The 20752-nt window shown below is 41.7% G+C and overlaps 1 protein-coding gene across 1 annotated transcript in view; it reads right to left on the bottom strand.

Moving 5' to 3' along the window:
- Positions 1–20752, bottom strand: part of LOC311508575 (thyrotropin-releasing hormone-degrading ectoenzyme-like) — a gene marked incomplete at its 5' end in the record, with an annotated part of 167396 nt that overhangs the window by 61168 nt on the left and 85476 nt on the right. The window lies entirely within an intron of this gene.

Raw genomic sequence — 20752 nt, forward strand, 5'->3', positions numbered from 1 at the left:
TGATCTCCACTCCTTTGTTTCAGAAAATTCACAGATAACGGTGGACAAAGAAACAACCGACATCAAACAGATTTTACAGATGTGGAGGAAGATGGTTTCTGACGCCGCACATCCATCATCCAGACGGATCGTTGTGCTTTAAAATCACACCAGACCCCTAAAATCACAACATCTTGACGTTTAGCATCTACAATTTAAAACATTCACCATCTTATTTTGGGGGGTTAGCATGTTAACGTTTGCTAATTTGCAAAAAATTGACTTTCACAAGTATTTGAACCAAAGTAATGGACATATCAAATTTTAACCCAAAGAGGGCGCTAGACCAAAAGTCACAGGATCATGAAAGTTAACAGAGTTCACCCTGAGGGGACCATGAATGTACGTAGCAATTGAGAAGATAATCTATGCAATAATTGTATAGTTTTTTAAGTTGGAATGGTTGGAGGAAAAATCAAAGAGCTCTTAAGAGTTTATAGACTTTATCCTCTGAGGACCATGAAGATCAGAACTAAACTTAAATGAAATCCAGTCCATACTGGTTGAGGACCATTTCTGTCATCTGTCCAGCCTCTCCTGTATCATGACAATAAATTCAAACTGCCACTAGAAGCAGTTTTTGCTCTAATTAAATAAAGTAGGAAGATGAGAGCATCACCTCCACCTCCTCCTCCTCCTCCTCCTCCTCCTCCTCCTCCTCCTCCTCTTCCTCCTGAAGGACCAACTCAACGAAGCAGGTTTTTCTCATTAGCAACACCGGAGGGCAACCAGCCATTCACAAAGGAACCGAAGCCTTTCGGTGTTCATTACCGGGACACGGTACCACCTGATTGGACGCCTAATCAGGGTAAACCAGATCCCAAGTTTACAAAAACAGACTGAAGTTTGCCGACGGCGAAACGTCCGGCCACCAGAGGGGCTTGAAGGAAAACATTTGTGCGTCTCAGCTTTGTTTCCCAACGTTCACTTCAAAACTTCAGCTGCAGAAAAGTTTACCCCTAAATTCTCTGGAAACCCTCGTTAAAGCCTCCACAGCTTTCAAGCCTCAGCACAGCATGTGTCGGTGTTTGTGTTTCTGCTGTAGATTGTCCTTCAGCTCTCTGGAGGGTAAAGATGAGCCTGGGTTTAGTGTTTAGATCCTATTTGGATCATTTTACATGCAGGAGTTTAATTATGTGCAGCGCAAATAAAACACAAACGCCATAGAGATACCAGAGCTAACGGAGGTAAGCTGCTGTTTGTCAACGGTTTTGAGGGCATCGTTCCCTTCAACCTGAATCTGGAGCTGCTCTCTTCACGCAGGGAAAGGAAACCCTCCTCGGTGGAGTGCAGGTGGTGAATGAGGCTCATAATCAAACAGTAGCAGCTGGTGGAGACGTCACGGCTCCTTTTCAAGATCTACTGTATGTTTGAGCCTCTTCGAAGTGGAAACGGCTAAAAATAGGAGCAGCGTAACCGTGGTGATCAAAGGTCTGATGGAGGAGATGCAACTTTGGTTTCTGTGACTCCTGTGTTTTTTTGTTCCAGATGCTTTCACCTCTTATTGAGTCTCAGTTTGCTGCTTTTTTTAATCAAGGTGGCAAAAACTAGATCACTTGAACCTGGTAGGATCGTTTAATAATCCATGCAGGTGTGAAGTTACCTGACGTAATGATGCTGTTTTTAAAGTCAGACAAGATGTTTACGGCTGTTAGTTTCCTGTGCTTGACAGATAAAAGTTATTCATTTGTAATTGTTTGTTCCAAAGAAAACCCAGTAAACACTAATTGTATAGAAAAAGTTGTTGTTTTTGGGAAATAAAATGTCTAAAATCTTTGTCTGCAGTGAAGCAGGAGATCAAGTGCAGACATGCATACTAACTCCCCTCTCCATGACTTTCTGGCAGGTTGCGTCTGAGCCCGGGCAGGGATTCAAACCGACCACCCTGTGGGAGCTGGCAGACTGTTGGTCTGGCTGCTGCCGATGCCTGGCTCAACAGACTCCGGTTCCACTCCCTCCCCCGCCGCCCCCCCCGAGGCAGAGCGGCTATAGTCACACCAGAGACGCTGGCAGTTTGTGGAAAACGCGACTCTGCCAGAGGAGGTTGTTCTCGCACCGTGAGGAGTTGGAGGTCGCTGCTCTCTGGTTGGTTGTTCCAGGATCTGGTTGCCTAGGTAACCCTCTTGAATAGCTCCCATCTCAAATGTTTCAAATTCAAAGAAGAAGAACAGAAAAACCAGAGACCTGCAACGACCTGTTGACATCTGCAATAACGTCTCGATGTGCAACGTTAACTTAAAGAAATGCAAATTGAAACATCAGGAAATTCATTAAACCGAGACCACGATGCTTGAGAGACGCTGGTGGTTGTGAACATATTTCATCCTGCAGAGGGAAGTAACACAACCAGTAGCTCAACATGGACTAAATTCCAAAAGAAGAAAAAGAAGTTGGACGATTAAATAAAGTGAAATATTGAAATAAAGTTGAGCATTTGGGCTGTTACAGTGATTAAATCTGAATGAAAGTTAAATGGTTTATTTGGTGAAGTTCTGACCAGTGGATAAAATGACTGTAAAATCAGATCAAGTGTACAGACAGAGCTAGCTCCTCTTTGAAAAGAAAATACCCTCAATCACTTCATCTGGGTTCAGCGGTCGCACCAAGACGCTGTCATCATGGTGGATCTGTTAGTTCAACTTCACCTGCTTCACGTCTTCACATCGCTGCTAGCCTCGTCCTGCGTGGACGAACTTTTAGTGTTTTATTGTCGAGATCAAGTCAAGCCCAACCTTAGTCTTTCTCTTCTGATTGGTTTGGTTTCATTGGAAACTGCTCGAAAATAGTTTTTGTGGCATAAACTTGTTCTGGAGTCTCTCTGTTGAGGAACTGATTCTGCTCCGGCAAAGATCTACCAGCCAGTCAGATCGTTTGGGGGCGTGGTTTAATGTGGTGATAGACAGAAGAGTGCCAGTAGTCCTACACGTCATCTGACGTGGAGTTTAATTATTTCACAACTAAATGTCTCTGATTGGCTGGAGGACTGATTAATGGTAGAGAGTGGTAGAAATATCCATTTATATGTTATCACTCCTCCAGAGTCTCTGCTGTTGAGATGAAGTTGTCATTAGATTAACTGGAGACATGCACATATCGTTCATTTAAATATAATTCTTCCAGTATTTGGTGGCTGTCGATCAAACGTGAAGACACGTTTTTCAAAGTTGCGTTCAACTGATGCAGAAACTGAGCGATGGCTAATGTTAAAGCTAAACTGTTCTTCTTCTACTTTAACGTAAAGCGGTGACGCAGCCTTCATCACTGCATCCTGATCTAAAATAATAAATCAGAAGAAACTAAAGGAAGGATTTTTTTTTGTCTGTGAGCTTAAGAGCATCAAACATAATCAGCAGCAGAATCAGGAAATTTAAAGTTTTGATTAATGAGCTTTCTGATCAAAGACCGAGCCTCCTCTCAGACTCTTTGATTATTTGTCTCCATCAGACAAACTTCCACTAAACAGTTGACTTGTGATTTATGTTCTCCAGCCTTGGAAGGATTCTACCTTTCATCCGGCTGGTTGTGAACGTCAGAAGTGGGTCAGAGGGATCGGTTTCACGCTGGTACAGTTTGCTCTAGCGCCCTGACAAATAGAAAATATAATTAATTTTACACTTTTTTCTTCTTCTTCTTTTTTTAGCTCTTGGTGACAGACTTAATGAAAAGAACTAATCCTCCACCGCTCTAACTTCTCTGGTAATTAAAAATGACAACTTGTGCAGTTTTTCTTTTAACTGGCTCGTCTTCATTAGCTCCTCTGTCATTCCTCATCCTGTTTCAGCCTCATTAAAACATTAAAAATGAGAGGAAACTGCTGTGGTGGGGCGGACATTTCTGCCAGAGAAGTTGATTCAGGTTGCCATGGTGCTTGCTGTAGCGTGGGGGGGTTCACAAACTGAATCATGGGGGGGGGGGGGGGGGGTGCCAGAAAGGAAACGATGCAAAGCTGAGCTGAGAGACTGCTGAGAGGCAGAGAAGCAGGAAAAGAAAAGTCTGACATCAGGAAGAATGATGATGAGTCAGTAAATGGATTCAGAGAGACGGCGGGGTGGGGGGTGGGGGGGGGGTCTCCTTCTTTTAGATTAAGGGAAAGCCAAGAAAATACCACAGACCGGCGGATGAATGCTAAGCAGCTATTATATTTGGGTTTCAGGACTCTCTGGGGGGGGGAGTCACATGAGGAGCTTTTGAAGGGAGTTCATGCTCAAAGAGGAAAGGTTCAAACCAAAATATCACATCTGTGAAGGTTCTCTATCATCTGGGTCACAGTTAAAAGAGAAAACAAGGACAACTGGACTTGTAGAGTTTGTTGAAGATGTTCAGCTCAGCTCTGAAGTTCTGTTTGTAAGTTCCTTACCAAAGTTGCCAAAGTGTTCCTTGTATGCGATGGTTGTGAGTGAGTCCATCTTTTTGTTTACTGGCCCAGCTGCAGTTTCTTCCAAGCGATGCTGTCTGACGGTTTGGGCCATTTGATCTTCTCTGTCCTCGGCAAAACTAAGGATAGCACCCACAAGGGTACGTTACAAGTTCTATAGAGCTCCAGTAGCTGACGTCACCCTGCACCAGCAATCACAACACCACCATACTGGCAGGAAAGCACGCTTTTCAAACTACTATTCGGTTGACAATTGCAAGCAACTAACTAACTTGTTCCAGTTACATCAAAAAAATGGTCGACAGCTGTTGTGCCCCAGGATGACAGAATAGTCGGGACAAGCAAAGGGGAAATGGTTTTATAGGATTCCCAAAGATCCTGAAAGAGACAGATGTACATTACTGCAATAAAATGAGCAAGAAGCAGAAGACGCTGCGGTGGGATCCCTCAAGAAACAGGTTTGTCTTGTGCAGCGATCACTTTATCTCAGATACAGAATCCAGCCTTTTCCAAGTGTAATGTCGTGTTTATTCATCATGTTTTTAACACCGGTCAGTTTCTATCTGTTTATAGTGCTCAGTAAACTCTGACGGCCTTAAATCAGCGCTGGAGCCATTCATCTTCCCTCAGAGTTTTCTTGCCAATAAGGCGCTGTCAACAAAAAAGTCATGTGACGCCCAGAGCTCTGTTGGCTTCTTTTTAAATGTAATTTTTACAAAAGTGCTAATTGTTTTTACTTTCACGAGTTGGTTGTTTTATTATTTCACGATGAAGCCACCAACAGCGACTGACTTACAGATGTCAGAGCCTGAGAACCTGAATGTGAACGAACCACAAGATGAGACATTTTAATCTAGTTTGCTCTCAGCTAAAGTAGAATAATTGGACAGATCTTGTCCAATCTTATGAGTTTGACTCTGGTTAGAGTTGACTTGTCAGTACTTTTGTTTCGTTAAAGCAAATAAAAGAATATCTTAAATAAAAAAACAATCTGAAGGAAGAGCAGCCAGACATGTTGGATGCGTTTTGTTGGAGTGGCTTCTTCTAAAAGACTGGTGAGGAGTTGAGGTTTATTTACAATTTCAATTTTGTTTCAACTTTTTACAAAACATTTGAGTATCTGGTCGTTTACAGACTCTAGTCATGTGAGTTTCAGATGTTCCTGATTGAACCTCAACCCTCCACCAGTCTTTTAGAACTGAAGACTCTGTGAAACGTCTTCAGGAGACTCTGTAAGTCCAGTTGTCCTTGTTCCAGCTTTGTTTTTCTGGACACACCATGAACCTGGATGACTTCATAAACACAGTCACAGACTACTCTTTGTGTTTCAGTTCACAGCATCATCTGAATCCCTGGATGGCTTTTAATGTTTCACCAAAGCTCCTCCTCACACATTCAGACTTGGACTTCAAACACATGGCTCCGAGTATTTTTTGTACTATTCTCTGTTTCACTAATTTAACCAGCCTTCTAGAAGGATTCAAGTTGGCCTTATTGTTCTTATCACTTTATTCCTTCTAAAAAAATAAAAAAAAAAGCCTTAGATGTTGTTATTTAAACCCTAGACTTGAGGAAACGTCTTCAAGAAACTCTGGTCCAGTCACACGTATTTGAATCCTCTCACACATCGTCCATAAAAACAATAAAGTCCTCCTTCTTCATGTTGTTTTCTACCTTTTCTGATTAAATTAAGACTCAAGTGTAAAATGTCACACTTTCTCATCAGCAATGATAAAATAAATCTGACCTCATTAATATGTAGATTCATTCAGCAAGGCACCACTAACTGTAATCCCATCATCAGCTCCACGTATTGTTCCTCACCTTCCTCCCTAATTAAGCTAATTAGCTCATTAGGATTTTTATAGCGCCGTGTTCGTTTCCGCATGCATATCTGCTATCAATCTGAACTTGTTAAAGTGTGAAGGAGTTAAAGCAATTTCAGCTTCCCCTGTTTAATGTATGCTAATGTATGCAGAGAGGTGCCCCAAAAACGTAATCACATCATCGGCTCCATTTCAGCTCCGGTAAAAATAAAGAGCCAGGTATTTCTGTCAGGGGTTAGGAACATCAGACGGACACAAACGGGACTTTAATCACGTGGTACGAACCGTGGGGAGAGGCCTACAGTGAAAGCATTCAATCAATAATATGAGGAGCACACACAGGAGGTTTGACTATTCATTTAACCTTGAGTGGAGCCTGCACACATTGGTCCCCGGGGGCTGCAGGGGCCCCAGTGGTCAACCTGTTGAATGTAGATGAGTGTTTGCAGCAGCAGCTCTGAATCCTCCAGGGGATCGTTGTGGAGCGACACTGAAATACTGCTGGGTGAGCCAAACGCACTAAACAACCTGCGTCAGATATTAAAACTCAAACTAATCATGTAACGACAAACTGAATCACAACACGAGAGAAAAGACAACCTCGTCTGTGTTCTTTATTCATTTGCTTCAGCGGCACCACCTTCATTCTTTCCTTCACCTCTGGTTCCGCCTCTTAGAACAAAGCCGATGTGGGCCTTTGATCATCATCGTCTTCCTCTTCCTCTCCTCCCTGCGTCTGACCCTTGCTGATAAATATTCATCCCAGTCTCCAAGCGTGCAGGGATGAATCTGATTCTCACTTTCTGTTTGGGCTGAGTTCCTCGCGGCTCGACGGCAGCCAACAAATAAATCTGTTTAGGCACAAATACTGTTCACATCCACACGTCTGTGAAACGACCCGGACTATCACAGTGACTCCAACCCTGACTGGATAACTGTGAAATGAAGGCTGTCAACAACAGTCACAACAGACTGTCAAAGCTCTCTGTGTGGCTGCTGTTTGGTTTGAGAGAGAGAATATAGAAAGTAGACGACCAGAAAATCTGAAGAGATGTTTTAAACCTGCATTTGAACCATGATACCTGCTGTAAGAGACCGTCTGGAGACTAGGGTTCCACTTCTACTGAAATACAAATGTATGCACAAGTACACTAGTCAGTCACAACATTATGACCACTGACAGTGGAAGTGAATCACATTTAAACCATCTTGTGACAGTTCAGTGTTCTGCTGGGAAACTTCTGGACCTGGCATTCATTGGTGTGGATGTTACTTAGACATGTAGCACCCACCTAGACCAGACCAGGCACCCCCACCCCATAGATATGACACTCCTTGCAGTGACACACACACAAAAACACTTTAGGAACAACTAAAAAAAAACATGAAGAACAGCACAAGGTGTTGACCTGGCCTCCAAATTCACTAGATCCCAAACTGATCAAGTATCTGTGGGATGATCCACAGAGGCCCCTCCCCTCAAAGGCCCCCCCACAAACAACAGGACACCCTCAGAAGGCCCATGTCCATTCTCTGACGAGTCACCATCATATTTTCTTCTCAAATAGAAGAACTAGCTCCACCGTCCGTCTTAATGTGGAAGGAACACGACGTAAAAACAAGCTTCAATATTTTTTTGTCTTTGGTTTAATATTCACCACGCCACACACACATAATATACACTGAATAGGTCACCACAAGGGAGACCTACACAATTTCAGGAAGGTTGTCATAATGTTATGGCCTGATTGGTGTATATATCAACTTCAGACATTCCTTCCTGAATAAAAGCCCAAGATTCAGAGTTTTCTGGTCAGTTGTCCTTGTTTCAGCTTTCTCTTTTTTTTTTTGGACATAGATTTTCTGCCTAAAACTAAATGACTGAATCAAAATCAACGGAGTCAAACTCACAAACAGAGAAGATCCATCCAATAATTATTTTTAAAAGAACATGATAATAAACCGTCTCGTCTTGTGGTGCGTTCACATTCACGAGCTCTAGGACTGAGTCGCTGTTGGCAGCTTAAAACCATCAGACGTGTTCAGGTCTCTGTTTCAGATCGGTTCTCTTTCCTGTTCTCGTGTTCCAGACAGCTTCTTCCGACTGGCTCCCATTATTTAATGCGTCTGTGTGTGATGTTTAAACTGCTCTATAAAGCTGCCCGGTAAAAGCAGCCGGTAACAACCGCGAGACCTTTGATTTCCTACAACAAAACTTCAGAGCCGAGTGCATAGCCGGGCGTCTCTGTGTGTGTTTTGATGCATTCTGTCAAATAAATTGAGGCAAAAACTAAAAAACAACCAAAGTAAAACCACTGAGCCACAGGGGAATAAAACCTAACAGACTCTACAGCAACACAACAACAACCTGCACTACATCAGCATAGATAAATGATCCTGTTAGGTCATTTACGACTGAAGGTCAACGGTTCCATTAATCTTTTGGGTCTTTTTATTGTTGACAAATCCCATAAAAACCAACAAGTCAGTTTTAATATAACATTCCTAACCTGGAGTTTTCAGCTCTAACCCCAATGGTTCTTAGTCACATAGATTTCTAAAGTTGGCAAAGTTGAGCTAAACTAAACTTTGAGGATCAATGGAAGCAACTGATTCAGTCGATTGGCAATTTATGGGAACCCAAACAGAGAACTTAAGGTAAACCGTCCACCATTTTGGCTTCTGACTCCAGATTCACCATGATGATAGCGGCCTGGAGTGTCAGGTTGAACCCAGATGAAGTGACCACAGCGTTGTTGACCCTATTTTCTTTTCAAATACTAGCTCCACCGTCCATCTTATTGTTGAACATTGTTGAATGTTGAAGGAACACGACGTAAAAACAAGCTTCAATATTTTTTTCGTCTTTGGTTTAATATTCACCACGTCACACACACATAATATACACTGAATATTTGTACGTGCACACACACATTTAGATGGCGTGAGGCTAGCGTCGCTGTGTTTGTGCTTCATTATGGCTGTTTAGGACATGGTCTGTTTTTAAATGTGTGTCTCTGTGTGCGACGGCCGGCTGTGTAGCGGCTCCAGGAGTGTGTTCAGATTCACTAATAAGCCTCAAACACACACCGACATGGACACACTCACAGACAGAAACCCACACGGTGGTGTTAGAAGTTTGTTTACGGCCTGTTAATTAGCTTCGGACATGAGCAGGAGGCGGCGAGCCGGCCTAAATATAACTGTATTCCTCTCACGCGTTCTTATTGATTAAACCCTCCTGTCCTTCAGCCGACAAACAGCAGAGGAGGAGGAGGAGGCTGAACGCAGACGTCTTCATGGAGCATCTTGAAGAGAAAATGTTTTCATCTGCAGCAAAAAAACAAAAAAAAAAAAAACACATCTCACAGATGTTTATGCTAATTGTGTTTTTAACGAGTATCCTGGAACAAGCCGACGCGCTCCGCAACCTACTTTACATGTTGAGTTTCTAACTGGAAAGGATGGTGAACAAAGGAAGAGGCCATGAAGGCTCATGAACAGACGGCAAATTCAGAGACTTGTAGCGACGATGGGAGGAAAACATGTGGTTCCTACCATCAAATCCACCATGATGATAGTGGGTTGGAGCTTATTTGACAATGCACTTTTCAAAAACTGACTACAGTGTGGACTATGGTTGATACTTTGAATGAAATGTGTGTAAAAGCCGTCCTGCAGGACACTGTTACAACAAACCAAAACTTGTTCTTGTAGCTAGCCCTCTTGGGTTGGAGTAGTATTTAATCATGTGTAACAATAAACCCATGATTTGACCCAGAATCCTGTGAACAGTCAGACAGCAGTTAGTAAATAGCTGAATGTGGATGTGTGGTGAGGTGGTAGTAGTTGATGATCTAAACAGAATCCATGGAGTCCACTCAGTCAAAGGCTGCACCCAAACAACAACAACAAACACTGAACGTTTAAAAGAAGAGAAAAGTTTCCTGGAGACAGCGTCAAGGAGAAACATCTTCCAGAGAGGGTTAGGGAGTTTATGGCAGCGTTGGATGACCAGAACATTTCTGGAGTAGAGAACACAAGGTACCAGCTACCCTCTCCACACTACATTAACTTTGACAGAAAGATTTATTGGACTGAATCCAGTCCACTCTAGGAGAAGACAAGGAAGATCACATAGAAATAACCATCTATATTTACACACAGGTCATTTATTTTCTTATTATTTGCTCATAAAACTGAACAAATAAGTTCTAAACACTGAATAGATGCATTCACATACTTAATCGAGCAGTAATCAGAATAAAAAGACGTCATGTAACCACCTCGATCAGAACATTCTGGACCTGATCAGAAGGAGTTTTTAATCTCTTTGTGGTCGGTGCCTTATTTGCATATATGAGATTACAAAGGGATCCGATGTCATGACAAGAAAACACTGGACATCATAGATGACTTCCTGGACTGTGTGGTCAAATCTGTAGAAACAATCTGAACACGTCTAAGTAAACTGGTAAAAATCCAAGTCTCAATAAAAGCTTGACATAGAAGCAATGTTTGAGAATACAAAGGGGTCTGACGTCAAGACAGTTTATTGGACTGAATCCAGTCGACTCTAGGAGAAGACAAGGAAGACAAGGAAAGACTTTAGGAAGCTACAGGAGACCAACTCTATGATCTTTAAGATCAGATCAGGACTGAATATAAAAAGATCAGTATCAGTATCTTCAGGTCAGATGTTTTGTGGACCTGTCCATCTACCCCAACCTCCTCCCTATGCTAACGTTGCAGCTCTCATTATGATTACTAACTATAACTACTAGAGGACACTGTCAAATCAAAACAACACATGTTGTTGTGACTCCAGAAAGAACCGATGGACAAATATAACTGAGCATCAACAAGAGTTGGATATAAATTAAAAGTAGAGAAAGAGAGAAAGGGGGAGGAAGGAAGGAGTGAGGCAAAAACAAAGAGAGAGAAAAGTAGTGAGGCAGGTAGAGCGAGACAAAACAATAAGATGATTTATGGCTCCTTGTTTTGTAATGAACTCTATGCAAACGTAGACCGCAGTAATAAATTACCCACTCTGAACCAGAATATACGAGCTGACAGCTCCAACACGCTCACATTATAACATGTATGTGTGTGTTCTAGGTTTGGTTTGGTTTATAAATGTGTCTCAGCCGGAAGCAGATGAGACGCCGCGTTATACACCAAACTTCTTCTTCCACAATGAAACGGTCTCATGTCCTTGGACGTCTTCAGAATAATGAGACGTTAAATGAACTCCGGTGGATTCAGATTCAAGACGGCAGCTTGTTGAAAACATTTAACTGTAGAACGGATAAATACTGATGAGGTCTGATCGCTCATCAGAGCAGAGGGTATTTCAACAGACAGAAAGGGAGAAGCTGTTATTGTTGAAAAAACAAAGCTCTTCGTAGATGTTTAATGTCTCGGACGCCTTACTTCACCCTACGAGCATTGACCTGAATCAGATGGAAATGTTGTGGAAGGACCTGAAGCAAGCAGTTCATGTGAGGAAACCCACCAACATCTCAGAACTGAAGCAATGGAGCTAAAATTCCTCCAAGCTGCTGTAGACGACAGATCAGCAGTTACCGGAAACGTTTAGTTACAAGGAGGTCACAGAAGACACTGGAGACAAGGAGGCACTGACTTTTACACCTTATGGATGTGTAATATTGGCTCAAGTTCTTGAATAGATAAATACACAAGTCTAATATTTATGTTCAATGTGTCTGATTGGGTTCTCTTTGTCTACTTTCAGGACTTATGTGAAAATCTGTCCATGTTTTGAGTCATTTTGTTGCAGAAATGTCGAAAATTCTAAAGAAATATTTATAATTTTCTAAAGGAAATTCTAAATATTGTGTAGGTCTCCCTTGTCGTGACTCATCAGAGAATGGACATGGACCTCCTGACAAGGTCCTGTTGTTAGTGGGGGGGCCTTTGAGGGGAGGGGCCTCTGTGGATCATCCCACAGATACTTGATCAGTTTGGGATCTAGTGAATCTGGAGGCCAGGTCAACACCTTGTGCTGTTCTTCATGTTTTTTTAGTTGTTCCTAAAGTGTTTTTGTGGCTGCATCCTGCTGGGGATGGCTGCTGCCATCAAGGAGTGTCATTGCTATGGGGTGGGGGTGCCTGGTCTGGTCTAGGTGGGTGCTACATGTCTAAGTAACATCCACACCAATGAATGCCAGGTCCAGAAGTTTCCCAGCAGAACATTGAACTGTCACAAGATGGTTGAAATGTTATTCACTTCTCCTGTCGGTGGTCATAATGTTGTGGCAGATCTGTGTATATCTACATAGATGAAACTGTGTTAACATACTAAAACAATCAGCATGTGGATCTTGCTTTTTAGCTGAAGATGAGTCATGGTGTAATTGTTTTAGTAATGTTGAAAACAAATGTTAACATACTTTTCTAACTCTCAGATGTGTACTAATGTCTCATTTTCCTGAATAAACAAATATAATATTTCTGTTCCATTTGTTTGGTTTGGTTCTTGTTGTCCACCTTCAGGACTCTGGTGATTATCTGTTAATGTTTTGAGTCATTTTTATGCATAAATATGCAAAAGTCTGACGGGAAGAAAAACTTTTTGTGGAAGCTGTGCGAGTACAAATGTTCCCCTCCGGTCAGTAACAGTGCAGAGGTCTCTGTTGTACTGTATAACTGCAGCTACATGACAAGTGGGAAGAAAAAGGGCTGATATTGAGAGTAAGAAACACAAATTGTTTCCTGTAGGCTGTAGAACGGATGATTGATGGTTCGGTCCTCCAGTCAGACGTCAACACCAAACCCTCCCACGCCCGACTGGAGGAACAGAGCTCCCGCTGGGCCGTCAGTCATCAGGTGAAACTGGAAACAACATGGAGGCCGGTCTGAGGCTGCAAGCGAAGGGGAATCTCACAGTAACACAAATGCTGTGTGCGAGTGTTGAGCGCCGATGACTCTGCTGACACTGAGCCAGAATCCACACTGTGCCATTTCCTCCTGCATATGGTTGAATTAATGTGTGTGAGCGCGAGAGAGAGAGAGAGGGAGAGAGAGGGCAGCAGATGAATGGAGTAAATCTGTTTTCCTGAATCTCGGCCCAGTGCTTTTCTTTGTCTGTTTTAATTAACAGACGGCTGAGGACCCAAAGCATCCCCGGGCAAACACAACCCTGCATAGGTGTGTGCGTGACAAAACAGTTGGACGTTACATTTGAGTCCGTCCACGACAATGGGATTACAATCTGACACTGTGGTGCACAAAAACGTGAAGCATACACACCAGTCTAATATCCACTAATCCAGGGCTAAACTAGATTATTAGAGAATCGACTGGGAGATCAACAACTATTTAATCACACAAAACAGTTCAGTCGATGCCGATTGCTCCTCGTTCAGACCTCCCATTAACATCCATCCTGGGTGATCTGATCACACGTGTCCATGTTAAAGTCCAGACCCAGGAAGCATTTGAGTGATTAGACCTCCTTCCTTTGGTAGTGTGAACACACAATTAAAGACCACCTACTCAACAAGGCTGATCTGTGGAAGAGGAGTTTAACCTTTTATGGGGCAAGGAACCATATTTGCCTCTCAGTGAGGTCTAGAAGCATGTGGTTTTCATCCGGCTAAAGATCAAGTAAACATCCTCAGGTTAAATGTGGTCTACATGCTCCACCTCTGCATGAACGCTGAGTGTACCTGCTTTAATAGGTACCATGAAGAAGTGTCCTGATGTTGTCTAATGCGTTCTAATGGTCTAAATACATTTGTTTACCACTTAAGGGAAAAGGAACCATATATGGTAACGTCATTAGGACTGTTACAACTTTTATTTCAATATCACAAAAACTGCAATAGCTAAATTCATGAAATTTTCCATACACAATCTGTAACATATCGTGTAGACGCCCATCTACAGGGGGCGCTACAGGTGACACGCAAACAGAACTTTTGAAGTATTCACCCAACCCTTATGAAACTTAGCAACCGTCATTATAATATGCTTGCATACAATCATGCCAAGTTTCGTGAAATTCGGCCTGTAGGGGGCGCCACAACCACTACATATTTATATCTCACAAACCACCACAGTAAACTGATTCGAATTTGACAATAATAATCTGTGGATGACTCCTTACAAGCCCACCAAGTTTGGTGCAATCCGGTCTATAGGGGGCGCTACTGGTGACGTGTAAATATTTGAGTCCTCTCTCCTACTCAGTTGGCAGACCCAGCTTTCCCCTAATCACACTTGACCTCTTGTCAGGTCTTTTCCCACCTGCTCTAGCCTGTGACTCCCTCTAGTGGCAGACTGAGGCAATGGCATCTGTGGAACACTGCATACAAACCCACCAAATTTCGTTGCTTCCGAACCGCCTGACTCTCAGTCACTTGTCAACCAAAGGATTCCTCCGCAGACACCTTGCCTTCTTTCAGGCCATGTCCAACCCCTTATGATCGGTTGCGATCATCTAGTTGATCTTGATTTTCTACATGAAAATGGAAACAAAAGTAAAAAAAAGTCTACTTATGTCCTACAATAATACTTGAGGGTTGAAAGCCCAAGTCCATGACACACACACAAAACAGCGGCGTTCATGGTTCTGAGTTTATTCCCAGACAGACAAACTGAAATCAGATCTCAAGTGCTGGCTGGTGATGCATGTGGAGACTCATTTATATTAACACCAGGTGTCAACATCAACTTGGCCGGGACAGAAGTTATTGCGAGGTTTGAACAAGGCCTTTGTGTTCCCTAAAGTAGAGGTACATGTTCCTGGATAGCATCTCTCGGTTCTTTGTTCTTGTATAAACGTGCTTAGAGTCTGTACCACATTTCAAAGCCACATGCTGGAGGCTCATTAACTGGTTGATTGGTTCCATGTAAACCAACGGGTTAAGGGCCCTCTGAGGATGTGAATCTGCAGGATCCAGATTTTCTTTTTTGCAATACTTCTGATGAGCCACACAAATTTTCTCATTTTCTGCTCTGATGCTTCCATGTCGGTTCCATTTCCACCACAATAACTGCTGTGGTTTGTGGTTTGTTTAGATGTGATTAGGTTTGGAAAAAAAAAAAAAGATTGTGGTTTGGTTTCAATATTCTTGAGTTAGAAAAGAGTTTCAGGGTAAAATTGTAATTTACAAAAAAAGAGACTAATTAGGGATAAATAAATGAATCCTCTACAGACTGATATGTTGGGGAAACAAAGCAACGTTTTCACAAACTCTTGACTCAATACAGGAGAAACAACTCGTCAGGAAACGATCCAGCTGTCCTCCTTCACCTGAAGGACAAGGACAGTCCTTTGAAGACAGAAATGTCCAGATTTGATCCAGAGAAGACAGATGGTTGGAACTAAAACCGACTCTCGGTAGGAAACAAGAATGAACTCTGGATTTTACAGCAACAACATTACCTGACTTCTACTATTGTTCCCAATTTATTTATTTATTTTTATTTTCGTCTAAAGAAGACAAATTTGGTTGTTTTCATTTTTTTTCTCAGGAAGACAGTTTCTGACCAAGCAACTAAAAAATGTGTACTGATATATATTTTATATACACGTTTTAAACATTCTGCCTCAATGTGGAAAGATGCCAATACCCATGGGATTAATAAATAACAATCTATCCATCCATCCATCCGTATATGTCTTTTCTAGCCATCCATCCATCCATCCATCCATCCATCCATTCATCCATGTATCTATCTACCCACCCATCTATCTAGCCATCCATCCATCCATCCATCCATGACTTCTAGGGGCCCAGTAACTGTCAAACCACCGGTTAAATCCAGACTGAATGACTATTCAGAGGCAGCATCTAGTGGCTGTTGCTGGTACTGCATCTGAACCCTTTGTTGTGGTCGTCAGCGTCTGAACTGATGTTCCATGTAAATCTATCGGCTGATAAGAGAGAAACCGCCGTATGTTTTCCATCTGTTCACCTGAGAACAACAGCAGCAACAGTAGCAGCGGCAACAGCAGCAACAACAGCAGCAACAACAGCAGCAACAGCAGCATGGAGTCTGTTCAGCCTGAACCTGTCAACAGCTGATCTCTAACAGGATATGAAGTGAGTCTAACACAAAACAACGGTCTTCAAATTCAGTCCAGAATATAAAACCAGACGTTTATGTTCTCGACTCGTGTGACAGATGGCCGCAACATATTCTCAAACTTATGAATGTGAAGGCAACGACTTCCAATCCCCTCGAGAAAGCATCACCTGATTTAACCTGGACGTAGTTTGAGATGAACTTTTCTGGTGAAGCACAAACATCTGTTGGTTCAGAATGAAATATCTCAGCCTGGATTCACATGTTTTACAGTGGATGAATATCCTGTCGTAGCCAGAATCAGTCTTTATCAGAACAACAGTCTGGTAACGCGCCATCTGGACTTCATTATGGGACGTGTTTCAACTCATGCAGAGAAAAAAATACGTCTCAACCTTCCTTCAAAAGACATTAAGACAAAAAAATAATAACAATCATTAAATGCTTCCTAGATTCTATTTAATTCATCCTGAATTCATAGAAGCCAAGTTACATTAGTAACTCTCGTCGCTAGTGCAGGGACATCACTTAATATACTTCAAAATACAAAGAGACTTCCCGTCCTCTACACTGACTGGGTTGATGAGGGTTGTGTAAATTCATGAAGACTTGAATGTAACATACAGTCTGTTTATTTGTACATAAAGTCCAGCACTGTAGCTTTCTAAAGCAGTTTAGAAAAACAACAACAAGAAATAAACAACTCTATTTACTTGAAAAGACTTATCACTTGAGTTCGAGATTAGAATGAATTCAAAACTATTCTGCAAACACAAACACAGTCCGCTCACAGCTAAACCTTTAACAGGATTTAGAAGGAAAGTCTGTTTCTGTTTTCCAGTTTAAAGTCCTTACAAGTGAACTAGCTGATTACTGGAAGCTTCAAACAACTTCCTCTCTCGCGTTGTGTGTGTGTGTGAAAGAGATAAATGGCTTCAGGATGAAATGGAGCGCAAAGCTGCAAACAAAACATTACTTATCATTTTCCCTTTCTTCCCACTGCCCCCTCTAAGCTAACAAAGCAGATGAAGAAAGATGCACACACACACAAAAAAAAGACAAAGACACTATTACTACACTTTCTAAAACATGTCCGGTAATATTTATGACTTAATATACTGCAGAGCGTCACACACTGAAGCTTAATGTTATTATTCAGAGTAGCCCGGAGCGTTCATCCAGACTCAGCAGAGAGAAATGTGGGTCTGAGGCCACATCCTGAAGGAAATTAAATGGAAACGACTCTTTCTTCAGTAAGCCAATGGCACCGGGATATTTACACAGGAGCTTTTCATTTTCATCATCAAAATGATCCCATACAGCACCATGATTACCCAAGCCCCCCGGATGGGCTGGACCCTGAAACATTACAAGGTTTGGAGGTTTTCTGTGTTCGGTACAGTGGAGTTAAGTAGATGCTAATGTATTGGTGCTCAATGATCCGTGATAGTCCATTGATCTCCATTGTTCTGGAGCTGAGGCAGAAATTTCAGAGGCTCAAACGACCATTTTAAAGTAGTGCAAGGAGACAAGAAGCAGTCACAGTATGGTGCAGAAGGTTTAACCATTGCTCAGATTGCTCACGGGCTAATAGGGGAACAGGGGTAAATGTGAAACCAGCGCTGGTAAACAAGAGCCTAGGGATGAGAAGGAGTAGTAAAGTCAGTTATCTTTCTAATGGGGTTGCAGGGGAAGCCGTCCTGGGTGAACTGATTACAAGTACAGAGCTTTAAGTACCAGTGTTTGAGATGGGATCGCTCAGAATACATTTGGAGGAGCTAACTCAACCAGTGTCCTCCTACGAAAGGAGAGTTCAGCCTCAATCATTCACAAAAAAACACACACCCACTATTATGAATTATTGCCATAAAAGACAAACGGGTTTGGGCTTTAAATAAGAACATCTGTGGATATTGTCCATCAGAAACTCGTTGGACTAATCAATTTTGATCCTGTCTCCTTTGAATGGTCCTCTAACCACCCATTAATGTCCAGACACTACAGTCCCGAGGTGTTCGTGAAACACTGTGCTGTAAATTGATGGTAGATTATATCTCAGTCCACCTCCCCGATGTCTTCCTTTACTCCTTTTTCAAACCATCTGTCTTCTCTGGCTAGAATGTGGACGTTGTTGTCCTCAAAGGAGTGTCCTTTGCCTTCCAGGTGTAGCTGGACAGCTGAGTCCTGGCCTAAAGAATGGCTTCTCCTGTCTTGAGTCATGGGTTTATGAATGGCTTGTTTTGTTTCCCCTAATATACAAGTCTCTACATTCCTCACTGTTCTGAACATCATCAACTACATTATTCTGTTTTTCCTTCGTGTTTTGTCTTTGAAAAATTCTCCTGAGTTTCTCTAAAGAAGCAACTTGGATGAGTGGCGAAAGAAAGTCTACAAGTCCAGCTGTCCTTGTTTTAACTTTGTTTACTGGATATACCATGACCTGGATGCCTGACAAACATCACTATTCATGGTTCTGAAACAGAAATAGATATCAGTCAATTGTTTTGAGACAGAATATTTATTTTTACTGCTAGACACAAGATGTCTCCTACTTCATGGAAAAGTCTATCTTTAGCTGCACTATATATGTAGAGTTTTATGTTGTTAAGAAATCCTGACGAACCGCCAACTCATCCGACGTTCTCTCATTCATTCAGAAAAAAAACCTACAACTGCTGTGATGAATTACTGCCAGAAAAGACAAAAGCAATGAGTAGGAGACTTCAGGGCTGTTTACTAAACACCACTGTTCATGGTTCTGAAACAGCAGTAGATATCAATCCATTGTTTTAAGACAGAAAATATGAAAAAGTCTTTATTTTGTTTTTACCATTAGACACAAGATGTCTCTTACTCCATTATATATACAAATAGTTCTGTTCATGGTTCTGAAACAGCAGTAGATATCAATCCATTCTTTTAAGACTGAATATGAAAAAGGCTTTATTGTGTTTTTACTATTAGACACAAGATGTCTCCTACCCGACTATACATCACCATGATACAAACAGTTCTGTTCATGGTTCTTAAATAGCGGTAGATATCAAGCCATTGTTTTGAGACAGAATTTGAGAAAAAGTTTGTTTTGTTTATTACTGCTAGACAGAAAAGTCTATTCTTATCTGCACTAGAGATGTAAAGTTTTATGATGTCCTCTTATTCATTCAGAATAAAACCCCACAACTGCTATGATGAATTATCTCCTGAAAAGACAAAGGCACGGAATAAACTAATAATAATGTGCCTGCCTTTTAATGAGCAATAGACTTCAGGGCTGTTTACGTTCCACATTTAATATCACAGTGAGGATAAACAGCTCTGTTCATGACTCTAAAACAGCAGTAAATATCAATCCATTGTTTCGAGACTGAAGAATATATGAAAAAGTCTTTGTTTTGTTTTTACTATGAGACACGAAGATGTCTCCTACTTCACTGAAAAGTCTATTCTTTCTCTCTCTGCACTAGAGATGTGAAGTGTTGTGACGTTAGGAAATCCTGACGAACCGCAGATTCAACCGGCATCCTCTCATTCAGTCAGAATAAAAAAACAAACAAAACACAACTGCTATTATGAATCATCGACGGAAAAGACGGAATAAATGAACAATAATGTGCCTGCTTTTTAATGAGTAACAGACTTCAGGGCTCTTTACGTTCCACATTTTATATCACAGTGGTGATAAACAGCACTGTTCATGGCTCTGAAACAGCAGTAGACATTAAGCCATTGTTTTATAACAGAATTTATGAATTTTGTTTTGTTTTTACTGCCAGACACAAGATGTCTCCTACTCCACTATACATCACCATGATATAAAAAGTTCTGTTCATGGTTCTGAAACAACAGGAGATATGGAGCCATTGTTCTGAGAGGGCAGCTATGGTGAGAACTGATCAGATCAACATTTTTTCAAGTAGCCACAGCGCTCTGCTCCCTTTCTGTCGTTCTTCATCTTGTTCTTTCTCTTATTCTCCTTCAGCGGATGTCGTTTCCATTCTTTACCTCCATCACTTTGTTTCTTCCTGTCCTCTCTCCCTCTCTCTCTTCTTCTACGTCAGCCTTTATTATCTAAGCTCACTCGCCCGCTCACAGTCCCTCTCTCGTTCTCTTTTTCCGACTGAAACCTTTAAATTTTCTTCTGCTTCATCGTGTTTGTCTGCTTGTCACGTATTCGATGTCACACTGTAAAAACAGGATCATCTCTTCTGCTGCTGTAGCCCGAGGAGATTTGTAACACACACACACACACATAAACACACACACACAGAGCTCATTGGTGTTGCAGTTGAAGCTGCTTTGATTTCAGTCTGTTTACTACTAGATAATCTGCATCCGTTAAAGGAAAATTCATGTTTTTTTTTCAGCCTCTGTTTCTTAACAAGGTTTACTATAGCTTACATATTTTTATTTCCATTTAAAATCAAAGTAACACACTCGCATGTGAAAGACCGCCA

This window comes from Chelon labrosus (genome assembly GCF_963514085.1).
Source record: "Chelon labrosus genome assembly, chromosome: 23".
NCBI classification, from domain to species: domain Eukaryota; kingdom Metazoa; phylum Chordata; class Actinopteri; order Mugiliformes; family Mugilidae; genus Chelon; species Chelon labrosus.